The sequence below is a fragment of the Solanum verrucosum genome, unplaced genomic scaffold (assembly GCF_900185275.1).
Source record: "Solanum verrucosum unplaced genomic scaffold, falcon-dt-bn FXZP01000783.1, whole genome shotgun sequence".
Lineage (NCBI taxonomy): Eukaryota > Viridiplantae > Streptophyta > Magnoliopsida > Solanales > Solanaceae > Solanum > Solanum verrucosum.
The window spans coordinates 98,309-124,783 of NW_026020627.1; the positions used below are offsets into that span (position 1 = coordinate 98,309).

Consider the following 26,475-nt stretch of genomic DNA (forward strand, 5'->3'; position numbering starts at 1 on the left):
AAAAAAATGGACAAAGATCAAATCTGATAAGTTTTTGAATACTTAAAGGACTAAAATCGGTAAGTTTGTAGTTAAAGGACTAAAACCGATAAGTGTATAGTTAAGAGACCAAAACTGATAAGTTTTTGAATAGTTAAAAGACTAAATCCGTTAAGTGTATAGTTAAGAGACCATTTTAGACCTACTTCTATAGTTAAGGGACTATTTATGTCATTTTCTCATATTATCTTACATATAAGATTACGTAGTAACGAACATTAATAATTTTATAATTTATCCTTTTGCTTCCAGGAAGTGTTACTATTTGATATTTTTGGGGAATCAAATGAACATTAACTTAAGATATTAAAATTTCTAATAAATAAATAATCATTGGTGAAAGGATAAATAAATTTTAAAAGGCTGAAAAAAATAAACAAATATTCTAGTTTTAACGTGTAGAAAGTTCATAATTTAAATGTATCATAAAAAATTATTAAAATGGAAAATTAAAGGAAGAATGTATCATATTGGATAACAATTCAACTTATCATATATATTTGAAAGAGAAAAATATTACACAAAACTATTCAGTTTGTTTGGGTGCTTTATGTATGAATGTGAAAGGTCTTCTCTCATAAATTATTCTAATGTTGAAAGGTCTTCTCACCTAAAAGGAATCAAAGTTAAGGAGTTATTCTAAGTATGATGCAAGCGGCGATTACCCATGACATCTAATGAAAGACAAGAGGCAGTTACCCATGTCACATGATATAAGGACAAGAGGCGATTACCCAAGTCCCTTAAAGAAAACATGAATAAGAATAATAGATATTCCGTGGGAGTTATGCTTAGCACCGAGTGGACAAGTGGCGATTACCCATGTCCCATAAGCTATGTGCCAACATAGGAATGTCTATATCGACATTAGCTAGTGGACCCACATAATCTAGAAAGTTCATATTCTTACCTTGGCAAGTAGGACACCCCTTTTCGGTGTGGGAGACACTAGATTCCATGTTAATAGCTCACATAGTCTTACATGTTGGGTAAATGTAATTCTCCCACATTAATGAATCAAGGTTACTCCAAGGAGTATGTCACATGTCTTTAAGATGAATTTTATTTGCATTGTCCATGTTTTATGACTTATGTCTTCTTAACCTCCTTATATATATGTTTTAGCTTGGTCATTGCATCTCATGAAAATATCTCCTTTTAAGCATGTTTTCAAATGTTTTATGCATGACTATCATACTTGGTACATGTTTGTACTAACACATACTCTTGCCTACATTTCCCCTAATGTAGGATCTGACCTTACAAATTCACACTTATGTGGCTAGTGATCTCAAATAGAAGATTGAAGATTGGTGAGTCCTCATCACTTGAGGACCGAGCTTGATTTCCTTTTTGTCTTTTCTTTCAGTTTTTAGACTTGATGTACGGGCTGCGTCCCGATCAATCTTATGTACCCAGATGACTTTGAGACGATGTTTAGACTTTCATTTTACCCTATAAAACTTTTCTATGTTGAAACTGTCTTTTAAATCTTTTATATTCTATTATCTTGTATGATAAATGCTAAGTGGCTTGTATGCGGCCTTTTGGGGTCTTATACGTCATGTTACGCCTAGGGGCTGGCTACCTTGAGTTGTGACAAAATTGGTAATTAGAGCACAAGGTTTAGAAAGGTCCAAGGAAGTCTCATAAGCCACGTCAAGTAGAGTCTTGTTCATGAGTGTGAAGCGTACCACATTTATGAATAAGAGGCTATAAGATGTTAGGAAACTCCACTTCTTTCATTATTCTAAAGTTGTGCGATAGAGTTTAACTCTATAATGTCTCTCTCCTAATCCCTATCCGATACTCTACAAGATATGGCCACTCGAAGGGCATATGCTAGAAGGAATGCGAGAGAGAATGTGAATCAAGAGGCTCCTCTTCAAGCTTCTCAAGTTCTGGTCGACCATTTGGCTAAGCAAGTGATTAATACAGAGTTTAGGGTTGCTTTTCAAGTGTTGGTTCAAGCCATGACGGCCCAAACCAACAGGGAGGTTGTGGATCTTGTGAACTTAAATATGGGTACGACGACATCTAGAGTGAGGGATTTCACTAGAATGAATCCTCCGGAGTTTCATGGTTCTAAGATTAAGGAAGACCCTTGAGAGTTTATTGATGAGGTTTACATGGTGTTGATGATCATGGGAGTAACACTGGTGGAAAAGGCAAAGTTGGACGCTTACCCACTTAAGAGTGTTTCTCAAGTATGGTTCAACCACTGGAAAGAAGGGATAATAGTTGATGCGGGTCCTTTCGATTGAGAAAAGTTCAAGGTTGCTTTCCTTGATAGGTTATTTCCCCTTGAGAAGAAAGAGTGAAATGTGCTTGAATTTATCAACCTTTGTCAAAGAAATATGAGTGTAAAGGAATACGCTTTGAAGTTCACACAGCTGTCTAGATATGCTCCAACTATGGTTGCCTATCCTAGGGCAAGGATGAGTAAGTTTATTTCGAGAGTTTCTGAGATAGTGGTTAAGGAATGTCGTATCGCTATGCTTGTCAATGATATGGACATTTCTCGTCTCATGGTTTATGACCAACAGATCGAAGTGGAGAAACTTAAGGAAGGGTCTAGGGAAGAGAAAAGGGATAAGATCGGTGATGGTAACTTCTCATACTCGAGGTTCGGTGGACAATGTCGTTCTAAGTTCCTACAAAGGTTTTCTGTCCAAGGTTCGTCTAATGCTCCTCCTAAGTTCAACAAAGATAGGGTGTCTAACCCTAAGACTCAGGGAGGAAGTGGTAGTAGGTCTTCATTGCCTACTTGCGCTAAGTGTGGAAGGAAGCATGATGGTAGATGTCTTGCGAGTTTCAATGCTTTCTTTGGTTGTGGTAAGATGGACCACAAGATAAGGGATTGTCCCTCAGTTGCTAAGAATGAGGGAGATAGTCGTCGACAGGCTCAACCTAATCTTTCATCCGGTCCTAGTGGAAGTCAGAAGCAAAACATATTTTATGCACTTCAGACTCGTGGTGAACAAGAGGGTTCTCCCGACATGGTTACCGGTATGTTGAAAGTCTTCCAACTTGATGTTTATGCTTTACTTAACCCCGGTGCTACATTGTCTTTTGTGACGCCATATGTGGCTATGAGGTTTGATATTCTTTCGGATGTGTTGTTAGATCATTTTTTGTCTCTACTCTTGTTGGTGATTCTATTGTGGTTAAGAGGGTCTATAGGAAGTGTCTCGTCTCTTTACTCCATACAGTCACTCATGTTGACCTTGTAGAGCTTGATATGCTAGATTTTGATGTTATCCTTGGGATAGATTGGTTACATGCATGTTATGCTTCTATTGATTGTAGAACCCCTGTAGTCAAGTTTCAGTTTCCAAATGAACCTATCCTAGAGTAGAAAGGGGGAAATTCTATGCCTAAGGGTTAGTTTATCTCTTGTATTAAAACTAGAAAGATGATTTCGAAGGGTTGTATTTACCATCTAGTTAGGGTGAGGGATATAGATTCTGAGACCCCTACTCTTGAGTCAGTCCCCGTCGTAAATGAGTTGTCGGAAGTGTTCCCTGATGATTTACCCGGTATTCCTCTCGAAAGGGAAACAGATTTCGGTATTGACCTTCTCCTAGATATGCAACCTATTTCTATTCCTCCTTATCGTATGGCTCTGGCAGAACTTAAGGAATTAAATGAGCAATTGAAAGACTTATTGGATAAGGGTTTCATCCGACCAAGTATCTCTCCATGGAGTGCTCCAGTTTTGTTTGTTAGAAAAAAAATGGTTCGCTCCGTATGTGTATTGACTATCGGTAATTGAATAATGTTACCATTAAGAATAACTATCCTCTCCCAAGTATAGTGATTTGCTTGACCAACTGCAATGAGCGAGCTACTTTTCTAAGATCGACCTCCGATCGAGTTATCACCAATTGAGAGTGAAGGAAAATGACATTCCGAAGACAGCTTTTCGAATTCGATATGGTCATTATGAGTTTTTGGTAATGTCGTTTGGTTTGACTAATGCTCCAACGATATTTATGAATTTGATGAATAGGGTGTTTAGACAATATCTAGATATGTTTGTGATTGTGTTCATTAATAATATACTAATCTATTCAAGGAGTGAAGACGAGCATACCAACATTTGAGGATTGTGTTGCAAGTCCTCAAAGACCAACAACTCTTTGCAAATTTTAGTAAATGTGAGTTTTGGCTAAGGTCGTGGCTTTTCTTGGGAACATTGTTTTCGGTAAGGGTATTGAGGTAGATCCCAAGAAGGCGGATGCGGTTAAGATTTGGCCTAGACCTCTATCCCTTTCGAATATCAGAAGTTTCTTGGGTTTAGATGGTTATTATAGAAGGTTTGTCGAAGGGTTCTCCTCGATTGCTTCTCCATTGTCGACATTCACTCAAAATAAGGTTAAGTTCATATGGTCTGAAGCGTGTGGAAAGAGTTTTCAAAATTGAAAGATAAACTTACGTCTGCTCCGATGTTGACATTACCAGAAAGGACTGATGGTTTTGTGTTTAATGTGATGCCTCAAGAATTGGGTTAAGGTGTGTCTTTATGCAAAATGGGAAAGTTATTGCCTATGCTTCAAAGCAACTTAATGTCCATGAAAAGATTTATCCTACCCATGACCTTGAACTAGCGGCGGTTGTTTTTGCCTTAAAGATTTGGAGGCATTATTTGTATGGTGTTCATGTAGATGTCTTTACCAACCACAAACGTGTGCAATATGTGTTTAATAAGAAAGATCTAAATCTTCGCCAAAGGAGGTGACTTGAGTTACTAAAAGATTATGACATGAGTGTTCTCTATCACTCCGGTAAGGCGAATGTAGTGGTGGATACTCTTAGCCGATTATTGATGGGAAGTGTTGTTCATGTAGAGTATAACAAGAAAGAATTAGTTCGAGATGTTCATTTTGCCCAATTGGGTTTTCGTCTAGTTGACTCTACCAAGGGTGGTGTTATGGTTCACAATGGTTCAGAATCATCTTTTATAGCTGATGTGAAGGCCAAGCAAGGCCATGATCCAATTTTGGTTGAATTGAAGGAATCGGTGTTGACATCCTTTGTGTTAGGGTTTTGTCCTGATTTTCTTACCTTATTTTAAGTTTATTTTTTTCTAAAAGAAAAGACAAAACATTACCATAAATGTTTTTACTTTTTCTGAAAGGAAAATATAATATTCTTTCATATTTGATTTATTCTCTCCTTTTAGGACTCTTTTTCTAGTAAGAAAATGTTTTAGGACTCTATAAATATAGATTTGTTTCTTCTAACACAATAACAATATAATCCACAATGTAGTCGTTTAAGAGTTTTGTTTTATGGGGAGATTTTCTCTCTACAGTTTTTATGCTTTTTATTAGTTTTTAATTATGTAGACCAATGGTCATATCAAATAATAATATTATATCTTTTAGTATAGTTTTATGTGTCGTCTAATTTATCAACCATATTATTTGCAATTGTAAGCTTCCGCATGACGCCCTAATCACCCTTCATAACCCAACACTTTGAGAGGGCGCAACGTCGTGGTGACACAAAAAATAATAATTCAATTTTAGAAAGTTAGAAGAATATAAGGGTAAAAGGGGTAAAAGGGAGTCACCACCTAATTTTTGGAAAACTAGGTTGCCAATTAATAAATTAACTTAAAAAATATTTACGAAACCAATATATTCTAGGTAAGGGGTTCAAGTTATTCCAAATGGAAGGTGTTAGGCATCCTTCGAAATCCACAATTGTGGATCCCGACTGAATTCATTTTTTCAAATTGAGGAGGAAATAAAAACAAATATACAAGTATAATAAACAAGTGATATAAACAAGTAATAAAATGAAACAATAATATAAGAAATGGCCTAAATTTGCCTAACGTCAACATATACAAAATAATGAATAAAGAGTATATTTCGAACTTCCTTCGAATTGCTTCAATAGGAAGCAACTCCGTGTACCTGTAAAGACACTTAGTAAAAGTGTTATTAATAAATAAATATGAATAAATCAAATAATAACTTAAAAATAAAAATCCATCTTATTAACATGGAAGACTTTGGAAATCAACGGTAATTTCTTCATCGGCCAATTTTAATAAATAAAGAATATGAACTTAAACTAAATTTTCGCCTTTTAAAATAGGAAGGCCTCAAAAACCGACAAAAAGATTTTTTCATTGGCCAATTTTAATGTAAAAATATAATACAACAATAAAAGGCAACAAAATAATGCAAGATACTCATAACAGTGTCAATAATAATCCAAACTACCTGAAAACTCGAACAAATCACTAAATTGGATAATAATAAAAATAATTAACAATAAAAGAGGGGCAATGCAATAAAAATAATAATCCAAATGCAACAATGCATAAAGAAGGCATGCATAATAAACAATTAAATACATTAACAATGAGGGAGTAATACTCGGTCAAACTTTGAACATATTATACAAAAGCAATAAACAAAATAAAACTACTGGACAATTTCAAACATTATCGAAAACAAATAATAATAATAATAATAATAATAATAATCAAACAAATCAACTTTAACTAAGAAAAATTCAACAACAAACAATAATAATAAACAAACAGATCAAATCTAACTAGAAGACAAAAACTACACAAAATAAAACAATAACTAGAAGACAAAAACTAAACAAAATAAAACAATAATAACAGTAGTTTATCAACATCAAGCAAGTTAATCAACAAATTAATAGAAATGGTGATAAATCAATATCCAAAACCACATACAAGAACATGCAATTCACAATAATAATAGGCATGAAAAGTGATAAATACAAGACCCAATTGGTTCAATCAAACAGTAAAAACCAGGATATATGTCAACAATAACACCAAACAACTAAAATACACGACAAAACACGATAGGAAAAGAAGTTACCGAAGTTCTTGGCTGTTGGTTGTTGTTCACCGACGATTGAGCCACACCGGATCTGGAGTTTAGAGCTTCAAGTTTTTCTGGAGCTAAGTGCTCACTGATAACCTAAAAAATGAACATAAAATCAAAAAGGGGGAAAGGAGAAAGGGGACTGTCGATTCACGTGTTGAAGAACCGAGGAGCGGTGGTGGTTTCGTGGTGGATCTGGTTCGTTTTCTTGTTGTGATGTTCGCTGGAAAAGGTGAAAAACGAGTGGGGTTTTGGGTGGTTGTTTTCAGGTTCTGTTTTGCTGTTGTTGGTTGGAGAAAATGGAGGAATGTGGTTTCCCGGAGATGGCAATGGAATATGGAGAGGATGGGGGTCGTTTGGGTCTGGTTTGGAGAAGATGGGTTGTGGTGATCGAAAAAATATGGCGAGGGAGTGGAATCAGTTGGGGTGGTCTGGTGGAGTGACCTTGTCATCGGAAAAGGAAAAGAAAAATGGGAGTTGGGTTTGCTGGAGATTGACCGGAATCCGAGTTAGTGGTGACCGGAAAATTGATGAAAACTGAAATCCCTTTGTGAATAAAAATCTGAAAATTCTCAATCCTAATCTAACAATATTTCACCACTCTAACTTAATAACCAAACTATTATTTAAATAGGAAATCGAAAACCATCAATAGTACAATACTATTAACTTAAAACAGTGGGCTAAAAACACTAGTCAATGAAATATATGTGTATGAAATCTTATTCATATTTGAATGAATTTCTAGACTTTTGCAAAATATCAAAAATGAATATTAACAAATGTAACGAATAAATGATTATTAAAAAATGTAACGAACGTAATCAAGGGCATGTAAAAAATGCAATTTAAGAAAAACAATGATTTAATAAATAATGAACAAATATTTGAACGTATTCAATCGATTGTAACCCAAACAATACAAACAAAATTAACCGATAAAAATCCTAAAATTTGAGAAATAAGGATAATTATCAACAAATTGCATTAAAATTGCAAAACATGCATTTTGAACTATTTAATGAATGAAATACTCAAAAGTATTAACTTTAAAAATATCAGACCAAAATTTGGTGTCAACAAGCGGTGCTTAAAAAGTCTGTTGAGGCTTTCTCCCAAGGGGGAGATGGTGTGCTTCGATATCAAGGTCGTTTGTGTTCCTAATGTAGATGACTTGAGAGAACAAATCTTGTTAGAAGCCCATAGTTCTTGATATTTCATTCACCCGGGAGCCAACAAGATGTACCGCGACTTGCGGGAGATATTGGAATGGGATGAAGAAGGATATTGCGGAATTTGTGGTCAAGTGTCCTAATTGTCAACGAGTCAAAAGTTGTGCATCAAAATCCCGGAGGATTAAATTAAGATATTATCATTCCCACTTGGAAGTGGGAAGATTTGAATATGGACTTCATTGTTGGTTTACCATGCACCTGACGACAACATGACTCAATTTGGGTTATTGTTGACCGAATGACGAAACCAGCTCATTTCATTCCTGTCAAGGTCTCTTATTTGGCGGAGGACTATGCTAAGTTGTATAAGATGGAAATGTTGAGGTTGCATGGAGTGCCATTATCCATTATCTCCGATCGTGGTACCCAATTCACTTCTCAGTTTTAGAAATCCTTCCAAAAAGGTCTTGGTACTTGTGTTAAGCTTAATACAACCTTTCATCCACAAAACGATGGGAAAGCAGAGCGCACCATCTAAACTTTGGAAGATATGTTGAGAGCATGTGTAATTGACTTCAAGGGTAATTGGGATGACCATTTGCCTTTGATTGAGTTTGCATATAACAATAACTATCACTCAAGTATTTGTATGGCTCCATTTGAGACTCTATATGGTATAAGGTGTAGATCTCCAATAGGTTGGTTTGAGGTAGGTGAAGTTTCCCTATTAGGTCCCGAATTGGTACATGAGGGTATAGAGAAAGTTCGATGTATTAGAAAAAGGTTGAAAATGGCCCAAAGTCGACAAAAGTCTTATACCGATGTTAGAAGAAGAGATTTTGAGTTCGATGTTCATGATTGGGTCTACTTGAAAATTTCACCCATGAAGGGTGTAATGAGGTTTGGGAAGAAAGGGAAGCGTAGTCCTCATTATCTGGGCCCATATCAGATTATGAGGTGGATTGGCAAGGTTGCTTATGAACTTGATTTGCTTAATGACTTGGCATCGGTACATCTAGTTTTCCATGTTTTATTGTTGAAAAAGTGTGTTGGAGATCCGATATCTATAGTTTCTTAGAAGGTTGGTAGTTAAGGAGAATATTTCTTATGAGGAAGTTCCAGTTGAGATTCAAGACCGACAAGTTAAGAAGTTGAGAAATAAAGAAGTTGCTTCCGTGGAAGTCCTTTGGAGGAATCAGCTAGTTGAGGGTGCTACTTGGGAGACCGAGGCCGATATGATGTCTCGCTATCCTCATCTCTTTCCATCGTTCCTACTCAAGCTTGAGGTATTTAGCTCCTTATGGTTTACTCATTGGGTGTATGTGTCGTAGATATTTCCATGATTTCCTCATTATGCATGGTTCATGAAAAGCTTAAATTTTGAGAAAATGAGTTTACTTGATTGATTATTACTTGTTTATGTGCATTGAGTATGAGTTGCATATAGACTTCATCATATGATGTTTTGAACATGCTTTAGCTTGGAGTTGATGTTTCCTCCCCGGATATGTGAATTTATGAAATTTCATGCATGTTGGGCTGTTAAAATTAAGTTTCTACCTTCCTTATGATGTTGTAAATCTCATTCAGGGACGAATGCTCCCAAGGGTGAGATATTGTAACACCTCAGATTAGCGAAAGACTTAAAAATGGGTAATGGGAAGGAGCTCATAGGCCAACACCTGAACCATGGACCCTCCACGAATCCTAGATGGGCCGTGAAGGCGACCACGGTCCATGTGGTGGCTGGTGGAAAGTCCCCTTGGGCAGGCTAAGCAAAGACCCCTCCCACGAGGGCCTTAACGGCCAGTAGGGAGGCAGACGGGTCGTTATGATGCCCGTGTGGGGGCGACGGAACCTACTCAAAATTGGCCTCCTCCCACGAACCACCAGACGGGTCGTGGAGAAGTAGACGACCTGTTAAGGTGGTCATGAAGAGGGAAAGGTAGCAGGGGGCCTATCCCAAGGCACTGGTCAAGGACCACGACTGTGTAACACCCCATATCCGAAAAAGGGTAATGAGCCAAAATTCTAGAAGGTGCAGGTGCAACCGACGCTGGCCACCCACGACCCGTGGATGGGACCAGGGACCGTAGGTGTGGTCAGTGCATGGCCCCACTTGGCAGACTAGAAAGGCCAAAACCACGGCCTGACCAATGGATTGTTGGTCAGACCACGGTCTGTTGTTAGGGCCCGTGGTTTGATGGACAAAAAATCAAGTCTCTGACCACCATCGATGGCCGTGCAGGATGGTCCATCATGCTGACCACGGTTTGTCAGTGGGGTCCTGTAAGCCAGCTGCTGGTAGTTATTTTCAAGGTTAGTTGGTTCTTTTTCTAATTAATTATTTCCTATACTATGCCGTTTTGCTTATGTTTAGGACCCCTATATAAGGATTTTAACCACCAAATTCACCTCAATCACTTCATTCTTCCAAAATCACAAAAGAAGAACTCTCCAAAATATTTTCTCTAGAACTTGAAAAAGAAGAAGGATTCATCTAGTGTTTCAAGTTAAGGTTCCAATTCCTCCATTGAAGGCTAGCATTTGGACTTGAGGTATGATATTTTTCATCCATGGATTCATTCCATCCATGGAGTTCCCAAATTCCTCTATTTCAAAAGGTAGAATCCCCAAATTGTTATGGTTTTTCTTCAATTGGAATGGGTTCTTTTGATTATTGATTTGAACGATTGAATTATGATCTTCTAAGCATACATTGATGAAATACTATGGTTTTTAATGATGTTTTCCCCTATGAACCCATGTAATCCCCATGTTTTCAAGTTGTGAATCATATGATGTGGGACTTTGATCTTTTAGGAAGAGTTTTATGAAATAATGCATGTACTGCAAGCTTTACATGAATTTATGATGAAATCCATATCTAACCTATGTTTTCCAAGTGTTGATGATATAGAATGAATTTTGAACCTCAAGAGGTAAATTATGAGCTTATGCATTTTCTTATGAAATTTATGCAATTGTTTTAAGGGTGCTTTGCGAGTAAAGTACCAATGATGATGATGTTATTGTGTTGGTGAAAGGATATTCTCATAAATACATACTAGCATGATGTGAAAGGTTTTTCTCATATAGTAAAGATTCTTAGGTTGAAAGGCTTTCTCACCTAATTAAATCAAAGATTAAAAGTGATCATGAATGGTGAAAGGTTTTCTCATGCAAGGTCTAAGGAGCTATTCTAATGTCATGACCCGAATCTACACCCTGGATGTGGCCGACACTCAAGAACAATTGCTGGTCCCTAAGCGAACCCTCATCCTGGCTGACTACAAGAGGAAGACTAATTTAAGCATGCAAAAGCTTAAAAACTGAATTAAACTCAATAATATCAACTTTAAAATAATCTGAACAATACTCAACAGCTAACTCAGAGTTTGTAAAAACAACTCAAGGAAGATACATATTGAAAACTACTAAATTTGTGTATCTATAAAGCCTCTACTATTACAGAAGGATATCGGGACAAGACCCACGACATCTCAAAACTACTAACTGTAAGATAAATGTGAAGTCCTCCGGAATATAAAAATGCTCACCAAAGCTGACTGGAACATCCCATGACCTTAACAAAATGCATGTTGATGATCCTGAATACATGTATCTGCATCATGAAACGATGCAGGACAAATGGCTCAGTACATGAAATGTACGAGCATGTTAGGGGAATTCTAAAGCATAAACATAAGCTTGAACTGGTGGAAAAGAAACATACTTACCTCCTTTCAACACTTAACTCAACTCAACTCAAAGAAACATAATTCAACTCAACTTAGAGAAAATAGGGGTTAACTCAATAATAAGATATTCAACTCAGTGAAATAAGGCTCAACTCAATAATAAGATACTTAACTCTGGGTACTCAACTCTGGATACTCAATTCAATATAAAGCAACAATAGAAATGCAATATATGGAAATCTTTTAAAACAGTAGAAAACAACTCAATGTATTGAAAAATACAATAATAACTTACTTTGTATGCAAGGATACATGATGAACTCTGCTTGTATATGAAAATACAAAGTAAACTCTGTGTATATAAGAATACAAAATATCTCTCTGAGAGTTTTTCTAACCAACAACCATCACTATGAGCTATGTGATGATACAAAGTCTCGCCTACGCTGCCAGAACTACCCTATACTTTGCCAGGGTATAAGACCTATTACTAAGTGGATCCACTAATCTATGCTAAAAGGATTACGAATTATCTAAAAAGTATGACCCTTTCTACCTATGTTGGCCACATGGTTTATGGGGGCTGTGAGTTATCTGAACTCTCCCCCATATCGGTGTTCAATACTACTCCAAAAATATACTAGCTCAGATGTTTAAAAACATAACTTTTTCTATGGTTTGAGATTATTACTCAAAAATCTTTCTCTTAAAAGAGATGGTACTCAAATTGCTCAAAACTCTTTTGGAAATCTCAGCTTCCTCTCAACTTAAATATGAAAACATTTACTCTTGGGAATACTTAGTTCCCATATATCATTTTAAAGAAAATGAACTCAACTCTGCTCTTTCTCAAAATCATTTCAATCATTGATGACTCAGGAAGTCATACTGCATAAACATTGATGGTAGATCTAGATACCATACTGCTCATACATTGATGGCATACTCAATAGTCATACTAATCATGTTTTAGAATTCTCTTTTCTCAAAACGCATCTTTATTTTCTAAAACTCAGTTGAAGAACTAAAGTGTTGGCTTTAAAAATCTTTTTAAAAGTTATAACTCAAATCATATGGTTCATGTGGAATTATGAACATGAACAGTTCAACTGAGGGATCTAAATAGCAATAAAGAACCTCAGTACTCTAAACTCAAGACTCAATGATACTACTCATCTCTAGACTACTTGACTAAGTGGGTTCCTGCGGAATTATGGGTATGAAAAACTCAACTCAAGGGGTTAAGTATACTTCTACTCTCAAGATTGCTCGACTTATAGGGTTCATGCAAAATTATGGGCATGAACTACTCAAACCAAGGAATTCATGGGTAACATGTAATAGTCCCATGATTAGGAATATAATCTCAAAAGGGTTAGAAACTCGATACTCAAGACTTAGAACTTGAAGATACTACCCCTCTCAAAGATACTCAACTTATGAAGTTCATGCGAAATTTATGGGCATGAATGATGATTCTGAGATTTGGACTCATAGGTTTTATTCATAATGATTTAGTGTCCTCAAATACTTATTTTGTGCTAATAACTGATGTAAAACCATTATTTTTGAGGTATTTGGATTGAGGAACAAAGCAAGGACACTAATTTGCAAAAAGGAACAAAACAAGTTGAAAGAATGAAAAAAAGTACGCCTGGTGATCACCAAGTCTACTTGGCAAGTCACCGAACGACCTCTTGACTGTCTAAAGTTCCAGAGTGCCAAGCCCTAAAGGAAAAAATCAAGTTGGCGAGAGAAAGGTGTAGTCGGCGGATTGCCGGGTGGTTCTGCGATGCAGTGTTAGATGACCCAAAGTTACAGACCTGGAGGATGCTGAAGGCCAAGGCAAAAAGGTGATGAAATTGACCAAAGGGCGGATTGCCGAGTTGATCGGCAAGCCCGACTTACTGCGCCGAATGGCCCTTCGCAACATATTTTTGGCGACTATAAATACGTTTTTGAACATTTAGTTTAGGATCTTTTTTTCAATTAGTAAGTATCATACTTTCAATATATCGAATTCTGAGTATTGAGACACGTTTTCCTCATCTTTGACGAATTGAAGGTCTTCACTTTTGAGAAATTGGAAGTAGGTCTTTTTGATTCTTCAATGTGGACCTTTGTAAAGACGAAATCAATCTTACCCAGTTGATGGAAACTCAATTTGGTAAAGATTTTTATCTTTTTATAATGTCTAGCTAAAACCCCAATTCTTGGGGTATGATTATGTGATTATGGGGTGATTTAGTTTATGGGTATTGGTAATTGTTAGTTTAAATGCTATTTAGAAGTGATTTCAATCAGTAGTTGTGGTTTAATTTATAGAATTGTAGTTGCAGATGCATATCTACCTTTGTATTTTTGGCTTGTTCGAGATATAAGTTTTAAAAACCAAGATTTTTGATTGATGGTTGTGGGTATTGGGTTGTCATGGGTTCAGCTCGAGAGAGTGAATCCTAAACCCTTTTCCACATATTCAGCTCGAAAGAGTGAATGGACTAAGGTGTAGGATGTTCTTATTTTGCATGCTTGTCGATGTTCGAGAGAAATCGACTTGATTTGGGGTAAATTGTTCGAGAGAAAGTTTACCTCCTCTATAGTCTAGCTTATTCACTAATATTCAGCTATTTCCTAATAGTTGCAATTACCCATCTGTCCACATTAGCCTAAAATCGAATCACATCACAAGAACCCGTTTCATATTTGTTAATTCGTATTATTTGTTGTTATTGTAGTTGATAATTGAAACCAAAACCCTTTATTTGACATTCGTTTCACCTCTTGATTTGAATTATATTTTTATTCGTAAATGTCTATTCCTATGATTGACTTGATCATATTCGTACTTTCCTATTGAATCTTAAACATGTACTACTCTCTGTGGGATTCGACCCCAACTCATTTAGTTGGGTTATATACTAAATAGCGATTATTAACACTTAGAATTGGATGAAGTGTCCTTGAAACGTTAATCAAAACGACACTGCTGCCGGGGAGTGGTGTTGGTTAAGATTCTTTGGTTAAGTTGAATTTTGTTCTTTTTAGTGATAGTTGAATCTATTTACTTTCAGTTTTGGTCTTCATGTTGCTTGTTTAGAACATAAGTAAGAAGCATGTCTTGTAGCAACAGTGACTTAATGGGCCAGCCTTCTTTGAGATTGATGATTCTCAGGGATGACATCCTAACTTTCAATCAAATGGAGGGTGAGACTATTCATGAGTTGTGGCCAAGATTTAAGGAATTATTGCAGCAGTGTCCAACTCATGGAATTCCAGATAAGATGCTACTGGAATGCTTCTATAGAGGTCTTGGTCCTGAGAACAGAGGAGTGGCTGACCAAATTTCTCCAAGTGGTCTTGCATGACTGCCCTATGCAATAGTAGGCCCACTTCTTGATCACATAGCCATGACCAACAATGAGATTGAGAAGGGCCATATTTTGGCCATACTGTTAACTCAGTTGGATCTCTTGGCCAAAAAGATTATGGAATTGGAAGTACCGTACCAAAAGAAAGATAGGTACATTCCCTCTTATGAGCATAGACAGTCCAAGGAGTATGAGGGTGGACAAGTAGATGAGATTCTCTCACTCATTCTCCACAAAGTCAAAGAATATGACAAAGTGTTGAACGAGATAAAAAAGAATGTCTCACTGCTGAATCAGATGACTGCTTCCCATTCCATATCTATTCAGCTGCTGGAGACCCAAATGAGTCATGTGTTATCTAATATCCACCCCATGAGTGAAGTCTGAGTGGGGACTTACGTCGTGCCACGACGTTAACTAAGACGCTTCTTGGGAGGCAACCCAAGTTTCTATTGCTTTATTTTTGTTTTAGAAATAATCGTGTGTTGATTTTGCAGGTTGAAGTGTGGAATGTGCTTGAAAAGTGGTGATTGGTGAGCAAAATATCTTGTCGGCGACTCACCGAATAGGTCGGCGAGCCCGACTTGGACCGCCGTTGGACTCAAGAAATTCCAAGGTTGGAGTCTGTATTCTTGGCGATCCCATGGGCTACTTGGTGAATCACCGACCAGGTCGACAATCATGACTTTGTCCGCCGTTTGAACCACACATTAACTGGAGGTCCTGTAAAACTCGGTGAGGTAAGTGACCACTCGGTGTGTCGCTGAGTGTTTTGGCGAGAAAGACTAATGTCGCCGAAAGGGCGAGAACTGGACGGTTTTAAAGGCCAAAGGTTCAAAAGTTCAAACTCTTTCACATTCCCTCACTTTTTAAATTCCCAAAATCACACACGCTCTATATTTTTCTATATTTTTGCATTATTACCGCTTTTTAGTTGTCGATTGTGTGTTTGGAGTTGGAATTCTTTGCTGCCTAACCTTTCAAAGTATATATTCGACATAAAAGGTTAGTTTTCCAAACCCGGAACTTGTATCTAGTGATTTTTACTCATTTGCGATATTTGATCTTAGTGATGTGTGATGGGCCTCTCTGAATCATTGTGTGTGTGCTTGTTTGCCAAATTTAATTTGAAAATTTTGCATAAATTGGTAAATTATTGATTTCCCAAGTTTCGTGCTTTAAAATAGATCATAAATTGTTGGGGTGTGCTAAAATATTGTTGGGTCTAGTTGGGTGAAGTTCGGGTAACCCACATTTGTGCCAGATGACGTGCTTTCCCTAATGATGGAGCAGTTGATGTCATTCTTAAGGGCTAAAGTCATCAAATGGCCAAATCAGGAGAAGTCTAAGTATCCCGGGGGAATGGGTAGTATGGGTCTGAGTCTAATTGAACTAGTGTTTATTTTAATTTTGTTTTCGGGGGCTGCGGGGTTGATTTTGGAAGTCGGGGTTGAAAGTAGGCACATTTGGTAGTTTGACGAGCTGAGTCGAGCTCATCGAACCACTCAGCGGTTCACGGAATCCCCCTTGATCGCCTTTAATTTCATGCATTTGTTAAGTTTTGAGTATGTAACTTTTGGTGAGAAGCCTGAGTTCGCCGAGTGCACTCGGTGACTCGCCAAAAGTCTTCTTTGATCGCCCTTTCTGCGCCCCTAACTCCTAAAATACATCATAACTTTCGGCGGGCTTGTCTATGCTCGCCGAATGCTATCAACGATTCACCGAAAGGCCCCTTCCATCGCCGACATGCCAATTTTCCTGAGAATTTTTGAGCCAATCTTTTCGGCGATCCCGATCTGGCTCGCCAAAGTGATTCGGTGACACGCCGATCGATTCAGCGAGTTTGTCTGCAATATATCTTCTGTGATTTTTCTTGAAAAAGTTTCTAACTTTCTACGATGTTTTGCAGAAATGGCTAGAACAAAATTGGATATGCCACCTCGTAAAAGAGCACGGGGAATAGAAGTAAATAAAGGGACAACCAATCCCCCTAACAAGGGAAAGACGACACCTCCAAAGGGAGGCAAGGGCAAGGGCAAGGGCAAGGGCAAAAGGCCTGTATATGAGACCCCGAGCACAATTACAATAGGGAAAGAGAGTCCGTTGACTCCCAGGCTGAACTCTCCGAGCCAGATGATGACTAGCTCCTACAGTCTAGGCGAGCGGAGGTTCATGCTAGGTCTCGCCTAGACTCATCTAGAGCCCCAACAACCACTCCTCCTGCAACAGATAGAGTGCCAGCTTTGGCACCGACTGTGATCCCAGTGCCACCAGTGGTTCGTCCTCCCCGGCTACTTAACAGATTGAAAACCGATGGGTTGCAGACAATTCTAGAAGAGAAACTACTATCCACAGAGGGCTTAGAGGGCAGATACTACAGTGTGAGGGAGATACTCCAGTGGCACATATTACATATCTTCACCAGGTCTCGAGGCCCATATATCCCCACCTGGATCCGTGAGTTCTACTCAGCTTACGGTGATCTGGTTAAAAGAAGGACAGTGCCTTCGGACCAGTGAAGTCGGTTATGGTCCAAGGTAAATAAGTTGGGTATTGCAACAATCTCATAAACGCTGTCCTTGAGAGAGCCACAGGGTTCGAGCATGACTATGAGGGCCTGGCGACAACTCAGTCCCTAGATGACCTAAAGGGCTGGCTTGCCCCCTTTATTTCTGACACCACCCCAAGGTAGATTGAGGTGGGAGTCCAGATAGAGAAGAAAGCTGCACGGTACTGGTTCAGATTCATTAGCAACTCTATCATGCCTTCACAGAATGAGTCCATTCTCTGCCATGCAAAGGCAGCCTGTCTAGGGTCGATCATAGTAAAAAAATGGCTCAACTTGAAATTGATTACTGAGCAAGAGATGGCCATGAGGGCCAAACAACCTCAAACATCCCTTCATTTCCCGGTCTTGATCTCAAAATTATGCCAGCGTGCTGGAGTTCCTCGTGATGAGACGAGAGATATTGAGGTCACTCCCACATCCTCCACAGATATTCGGCGTATAGAGACCGAGTACACGCGGAAGGAGGTAGACAAAAGGAAAGCAACTCTGGTGGATACATCTCCGGAGGTGGACATTGATTCTACACCTGCAGAGGCATCTTTGCCTACTCCAGCCTCCGAGCCTTCAGGTACTTCCACTTCCTCCCAGACTCCTAGTACTTCTACTACTTCCCAGCCGACCAAGATCACTCAGGACATGCTCCTGAATATGGGAAACTTTTCCCATTCTATGGATGTGAGGGCTACTCTATTAGAGGCTGCGGTACCATGAATGATCGAGAGTTCTATCCTAGATGCACTGATACCCCTACGAGCATCTATTGACACTCTCACATCGAGAGTCGAGACTTGTGAGAGTAGACAGGGTGAGGCTTAAGAGGTTACGACTTTGAGAGCCGAGGTTGCAGACCTGAGGAAGGATGTAGACTATCTAAAGACTACATACTTCACCACTTTATTTGAGGAAGCTGAGACAGAGGATGCCCCAGCTACCTCTTAGATTCCTCCGACTACTACTAGAGACGTACAAATGAATGTGGCAGTTGGTCTTGAGGATGCAATGTTCGAGACTGCCCGCCAGACCTTCTTGGGAGACACCACCATGGTTGGGTCATGTGGAGCTGGTACTGCTGATGTGACTCCGGGAATTGATGCCCCAACATATGGAGAGACTGTGTAGACAAGACTTTTTTTTACCTCCCTCCCTGTCCTTTTTATTGACTTTTTGGATATTTTTATTATATTTGAGGACAAATTGCTTTTTGTTTGTGGTAGGGTGAGGTATTTCTATACCTACCTCTTGTGATTGATACTTTTGTTTATATATTGGGTTTTGTGTTGTAAAATGTGTTTTAGCACTATTTTGTAGATGTTTGAGCTTGTGGCTCCTTGTGTAAATTGCAAATGTTTTTTAGACCCTTTTGAAATTTTTTCCTTCCACCTCTTGATTGTGTTTGAATGTGGCTATTCTTGTGCAAATTTGAGTATCGGTCATGATCAATACCGATGACTTGAATAATGCTCACAATCGAACAAAAATGAATGTGCGGCTACGATGAGGCCAAATAAAGTTGCATAAGCAATATATGAACTTTTTGCATCTCGTTGTTACTTACCGATTATCGAATTGAGTCTCTTGAGATGAATATTGCACACTAGTGAAAATGTGAAGTCTTGTTTGATATTGGTGCCAATGCCTTGTGTGATGAGCTTACCGTGAACCTTGTGTGATGACACCTAGAATTTGCCCCATTGATCCGTTGACTAAGTGATGCAAGCTCTTGAATTGATCTTAGGAAACAATTTTGAAGAGTGAAACAATTTGACATTATACCTTTTTTGTGGCCTACCTTATGAGTGTGTGAACTTTGCTTGAACACCTTTTGAGCCTTAGCCTTTTCTTGGAAGAAACTTGATGCAAATGAGACCGCTCTTTATCCCTGCACCCATAATCCTCATGAAGTGTGGTTTGTTTGAATAGCCAACTTAGGCCAAAAGCCTAAGTTGGGGGTGTGGTGAAAGGAGAAGGTAAATCAAGAAGTGCAAAGAAATCCCCTTTTTCATCCATGATTTTGAGAAAGATGGAACCCCTCCATACAAAAAAAAAGAAAAAAAGAAAAGAAAAATGAAAAAAAAGAAGAAAAAGAACGAAAAAGTTTTGAAATAAAGTTGTGAAAGCACAAAAGAAAATGGGGTGCCCAGTAGTCCATGAGAATCGAATAATGGGGTGAATTTTGAGCATGAATGAGAATGATGAAGAAAAGGAAGGGAAGTGATGTTCATACCACATTTCATGAGGATAGCAACCACTGAGCCTAAATGACCATACCTTTACAGTCAACCCCTCTACAAGCCTTGAAAAGACCTTTTTGATCTTGAGTGAGCTTAAACAAATGTTGGTTGGAAAATAAGGGCAAACCTATGGGTGAAGTCATGCATTTGTTCATCTTTGTGAGTGTGAGAGTTGTATGTGATTCCAGAACTATAAAGTGTTGAACCATTGTGTGTGAATATGGAATCATTCTATGTATGAGGGCATTTGAGTACCTTTGTTGAGCTTGAACTTGCATTTGAAGCAAGTATTGTGAGCTTGAGAATCTTTGGTAATGGTGAGTCACTACTTGAACAATTGAGTGCACAATTGATCCTTGCATGAGTAAGTTGAGTCTTGTTGTGTGCATTCATGATTGAGTCTTGTATAACACTATTTGAGACATCCTTTTTGAACTGCTGAACTTGAGTTTTACTTGAGGACAAACAAAAGTTTAAGTTGGGGGTGTTGATGAGTCAGAGATTTGGACTCATTTAGGGCTTTATTCCTAATGATTTAGTGTCCTCAAATGCTTATTTTGTGCCAATAACTAATGTAAAACCTTTGATTTCCAGGTATTTGGATTGAGGAACAAAGCAAGGACACTAATTTGCAAAAAGGAACAAAGCGAGCTAAAAGAATGAAGAAAAGTACGCTTGGTGATCGCTAAGTCTACTTGACCAGTCGCCGAACGACCTCTTGACCGCCTAAAGTTCCAGCGTACTAAGCCTTGAAGGAGAAAATCAAGTTGGCGAGAGAAATGAGCAGTCGGCGGATCGCCGAGTGGTTCCGTGATGCAGTGTTAGATCGCCCAAAGTTACAGACTTGGAGGATGCTGAAGGCCAAGGCAAAAAGGCGATGAAATTGACCAAAGGGCGGATCGCCAAGTTGATCAGCGAGCCGAGTTATTTTGCCGAATGGCCCTTCGCAACATATTTTTGGCGACTATAAATACGTTTTTGAACATTTAGTTTAGGATCTTTTTTTTCAATTAGTAAGTATCATACTTTCAATATGTCGAATTTTGAGTATTGAGATAAGTTTTCCTTATCTTTGAAGAATTGAAGTTTTTCACTTTTGAGAAATTGGAAGTGGGTATTTTAGATTCTGCAATGTGGACCTTTGTAAAGACGAAATCAATCTTACCCAGTTGATGGAAACTCAATTTGGTAAAGATTTTTATCTTTTTGTAATGTCTAGCTAAAACCCCAATTCTTGGGGTGTGATTATGTGATTATGGGCTGATTTAGTTTATGGGTATTGCTAATTGTTAGTTTAAATGCTGTTTAGAAGTGATTTAAATCAATAATTATGGTTTAATTTGAAGAATTGTAGTTGCAAATACAGTTCTGCTTTTGTGTTTTTGGCTTGCTAGAGAGAGAGGTTTTAAAAACCAAGATTATTGATTAGTGGTCTGTGGGTATTGGGTTGTCATGGGTTCAGCTCGAGAGAGTGAATCCTAAACCCTTTTCCACACATTCAGCTCGAGAGAGTGAATGGACTAAGGAGTAGGCTGTTCTTATTTTGCATGCTTGTTGATGTTCGAGAGAAATCGACTTGATTCGGGGTAAATTGTTCGAGAGAAAGTTTACGTCCTCTGTAGTCTAGCTTATTCCCTATTATTCAGCTATTTCCTAACAGTTGCAATTACCCATTTGTCCACATTAGCCTATAATCGAATCACATCCCAAGAACCCGTCTCATTTTGTTATTCCGTATTATTTGCTGTTGTTGTAGTTGATAACTGAAACCAAAACACCCTTATTTGACATTCGTGTCACATCTTGATTTGAATTATGTTTTTATTCGTAAATATCTATTCCTATGACTGACTTTATCATATTCGTACTTTCCTATTGAATCTTAAACACGTACCACTCCCTATGGGATTTGACCCCAACTCATTTAGTTGGGTTATATACTGACTAGCAATCGTTTACACTTAGAATTAGATGACGTGTCCTTGAAATGTTAATCAATGAACGACTCGACTCGAGGGACTAAATAATAACATGGAACTCATGTATACGTCTAATCTCATTCTCATACTTACTTCCCCAAAACTTAGCTCGAATAAATAAATGATGTCAAAGGATTCACAATTGAGCTCAAAGGCTTTCTTGAACTCTACTCTTAACTGTCTCTTGAATTTGAATTATGAATTCAAGAGTTATGGTTCATAATATTAAGGATCTCATGATTATAAAGTAGAATCATGAATACATTCTCCTCATTCTCATACTCACTTGCTTGAGTCTTGAAACAAGTTACTAGAAGTTGTAGAAGATTCCTCAAAAAGACTCAAAGGGACTTCCTCAAAATGTTTGAAAAAACTCTCAAGACTTAACTCTTAGCTATACATTGAATTTGAATTCTGGATTCAAGGGTTATGGTATCATATTGTGGATGATCTCTCAATGTTTAGACGTACCTTAGAGTGTAGAAATCACATAGAAAACATAGGTACGATTTGAGGGAACTCAAATGGAGAGAAGTGGGAAAGGGTAGAAGACCTGACAACCCTAGCATACTGAGTGGCGTGGCTCCCCAGAGCCAAAACTACAGAAGGAAAGTCATGGCGTACTGAGTGGCGTGGCGCCCCAGATCCAAAACTACAGAAAGAAAGTCGTGGCGTACTGAGTGGTGTGGCGCCCTGCTCCTTTCACAAAACTTGAATAATATTCTTACTCGTTTTCTAACCGCAATTCACCTCTAATTGAATGGTTTCTTCCCCAATCACTTTGATTCGAATACCCAACATTAGTGTACAACTACTCAAAAACCACCTTAAAACTCATGCGATTATCTTTAGAACTCATCAAAATTTCAACAATCAAGATTTCGAAAGAAACTTCAACAAAAATCATCAAGATCTCAAATTCTTTACTTTCAAGAACGAAATTACGCTGAAATAATCATGATTGGCACGTGGGTGAATGAACCCAACGCTATGTGAACTCACATACCTCTTAGGGATTAAACCCATGGCGAAAATCCGCAATAAAACTCAAGAATCTCGACGACCGCTTTGATCCTCCCCTTTTTTCACTTCTTTTCTCTTCTTGAACTCTCAACTAAAACCCTAGGCGTATATTAGGATTATAAAAATGAACTCAATCAAATTAGACCTCTAAAACCTTACTAAAAATGAATTAAATTTGATTGGGTAAGGAAAAGACCAAAATACTCCTCACTATTTTCGGGTAGCTTTCCTTAATTGGATAGCTTGACTTGAAAAGGGTATATCTCACTCATCGAGTTCGAAACTTAACAAACTCGGTGGTGTTCAAAAGATAATTCAAAGACCTTTCATTTGATATCTTATGGGCCACCTAACTCATCCTGTACTGAAAGTTATGGTCATTTGAAGTTGACCTAAAACTAAAGAACTTACAAATAACTTGAATGAATTCTTTTTAGTTCTTTTTGGAACTCAAGGTGCTAGATCTAGTGACCTTAACACTCAAGAAATTTTTAAATTCCTTGGTGAAATCCTACTCATAACGAAGGATGGTTCAAGTCTTAGTTCAAAAAAATTTCTAGGGTATTACAATATCTCCCCCTTGGGATCATTTCTCCTTGAATGACGGCTGAACTGGGTATGGAACGGAGTTACTCTTATCATCTAACTAAAGTTACTCTTGTCACACCATTTAAAATTTTCCCGTATTACTATTCGGAACCAACTAAGGGCTCTCATTTAGCTATTTCTCATAGCAAAACCTCATCCTCCTCATTTATAACCTTAGACGGAACTATCACACCATCATTATCACGATAGGATCATTAACCTTCTCTTTCTAACATCACGTTATTACAAAAGGACCTCTGAAAAGATATCTCCCATACTCTTTGGAACTCACTACTATCTTATTCTCAAACACTTGACTTGATTTCTCATCTTGTCAACTACCCCTTAGGTCTAAAGCTGTCACTTGAAAGCTATGGACCTATTCCATCATCTCGAACTAGTCTACATCCTCTATTACTCTAACACTCAGGAGAAGTTTATCTCATGACTACCGAACTCTCCATAAGCAGGTACTAAGACCTCTTCTAAGGTGTTTCTCTTAACCTCTTATTACATACCACCTCGGTACACATCTTAATGCTCTTGTTATTCTTATTACTTTTCCACACTTCACTGCCCTTATCTAAAGGTTATGGTCTCTCACTTGTACCACTCATATGTATTGCAACTAACATCTCAATTTCTCACCTACTCTATATTAAGTCTTCTAGATCAAATCTCAAGACTAACATCATCACCCTCATGTTGCCATTCCTTTAGTCATTAGACTCATATCAAATTCAAGCTTAATGTTTATTACTAAACCCGAATATCAACATGATTGCTCGCCTTTTACACTAACTCACCACTACTATGCAAAAATTAGAAACACTCGTCCACTAGGACCTTATGACAAGTAGTCAATCCTTACCTCTCAGTCTCTACACTCACCAATTACCATCACATTTCACTTCACAACTTAAGTACTATCTACTCGCTTATTGCGATTATCTCTTAAATAGTTCTATCATCTTTTAAATACCACAGGTTTCCCTTATCAAAGTTCATAATCCTAGCTTGGGTCTACCACCTCATGAATACTCTTCTAACTGATTCCACACAAATACTTAGTCATCTCTAACATGATAACACATCGACATCAACTCTATTCTGGTTAAGAATAAACTCTAACTCATTTCGACTAGCAACTTTTACTCTACCTCCCATCATGAGATCTTCACAACTCATCACTTCTTAGTCTACCCATAAGGGAAAACTCCTCATCAAAAACTTACTGGTTGCATGATTGTATTAACATAGCCTGCCTTATCACTATCACCCTTTTTATAGATCTCTATATCTCTGTATACTTTTTTCTTAACTTAAGGGCACTCTTTACTACTACTGCTCATAATCTCATAACTCAGGCTACCTTTTTGGGAAAAAATACTACCCAAGCTCTAATCATACATCCTCATAAGAATCATAGATGAAACAAGGCTTAAGGAAAAGAGTACAACTCTCTTTTAGCTCAAACGCACGATTCATATAAATATGGGTACATTCCTTTGAAACTCAACACTTCACTCACTCATGGGCTTCTCTCAAGCCCTTCTCGAGTCTCATGACTTCCTCAAGAGTCTTTCTAAGAATAACTCATCGATAAAGGACTGACTTTTCTATTCAACCACCTCTAGTATGGTGGGTAGTCGAATGGATCCGAGAAATGCATAAGTACAGATAAATCTAAATGACTGACTTTTCTATTCAACCACCTCTAGTATGGTGGGTAGTCGAATGGATATGAGAAATGCATAAGTACAAATAAATCTCTATGACATAGCTCTATTGCACGATTAAGAGTATGAAAGAAGGGAAAATTTTCTTAAATTCCTGTAGTCCCTCGTTTATAGAAGTGGGCCCCTCACAACCATAAACAAGACCCTACTGACACGATTTCATCGACACCCTAGGACACTTGAACTTTGTGCTCTGATACCAAGTTTGCCACGACACTCTAGACGTGGCCGACTCTAAAGAACCATTGTTGGTCCCCAAGCGAACCCTCATCCTGGCTGACTATAAGTGAAAGACTAACTTAAGCATGCAAAAGCTTAAAAACTGAATTAAATTCAATAATCTGAACTTTAAAATAATCTGAACAATACTCAATAGATAACTCAGAGTTTGTAAAAAGAACTCAAGGAAGATACATACCGGAAACTACTAAACTTTGTCTATCTATGAAGCCTGTACTATTACAAAAGGAAATCGGGACAAGATCCACGACATATCAAAACTACTAATTGTAAGATAAAGGTGAAGTCCTCCGAAATATAAGAAGTCTTCCCAAAGCCGACTCGAACATCCCATAACCTCAACGAAACGCCTGTTGATGATCCTGAATACCTGTATTTGCATCATGAAATAATGCAGGCCAAATGGATCAGTACATGGAATGTACGAGTATGTAAGGGAATTCTAAAGCATAAACATAAGCATGAACTTGTGGAAAAGAAATATACTTACCTCCTCTCAACTCACTCAACTCAACTCAACTCAAAGAAACATAGTTCAACTCAACTCACAGAAAATATGGCTCAACTCAATGATAAAATATTCAACTTAGTGAAATAAGGCTCAACTCAATAGTAAGATACTCAATTGTGGGTACTCAACTCTGGATACTCAATTCAGTATAAAGCAACAATACAGATGCAATATATGGAAATCTTTTATAAAAGTAGAAAACAACTCAATGTATTGAAAAATACAATAGTCACTTAGTTTGTATGCAAGGATACAAGATAAATTCTACTTGTATATGAAAATACAAAGTAAAATTTGTGTATATAAGAATACAAACTATATCTATGGGAGTTTCCCTAACCGACAACCATCACTATGAGCCATGTGATGATACAACGTCTCGCCCACGCTGCCAGAACTGTCCTATACTTTGCCAGGGTATAGGACCT

General features: G+C 37.9%; 1 non-coding gene across 1 annotated transcript; it reads right to left on the reverse strand.

The window, feature by feature from the left end:
- Nucleotides 1–14,963: 14,963 nt before the first annotated feature.
- LOC125811403 (small nucleolar RNA R71) lies at nt 14,964–15,070 on the reverse strand. The gene has a single exon (XR_007441911.1). It is a non-coding gene; the product is annotated as a small nucleolar RNA R71 (small nucleolar RNA).
- Between the last annotated feature and the right edge of the window lie 11,405 nt (nt 15,071–26,475).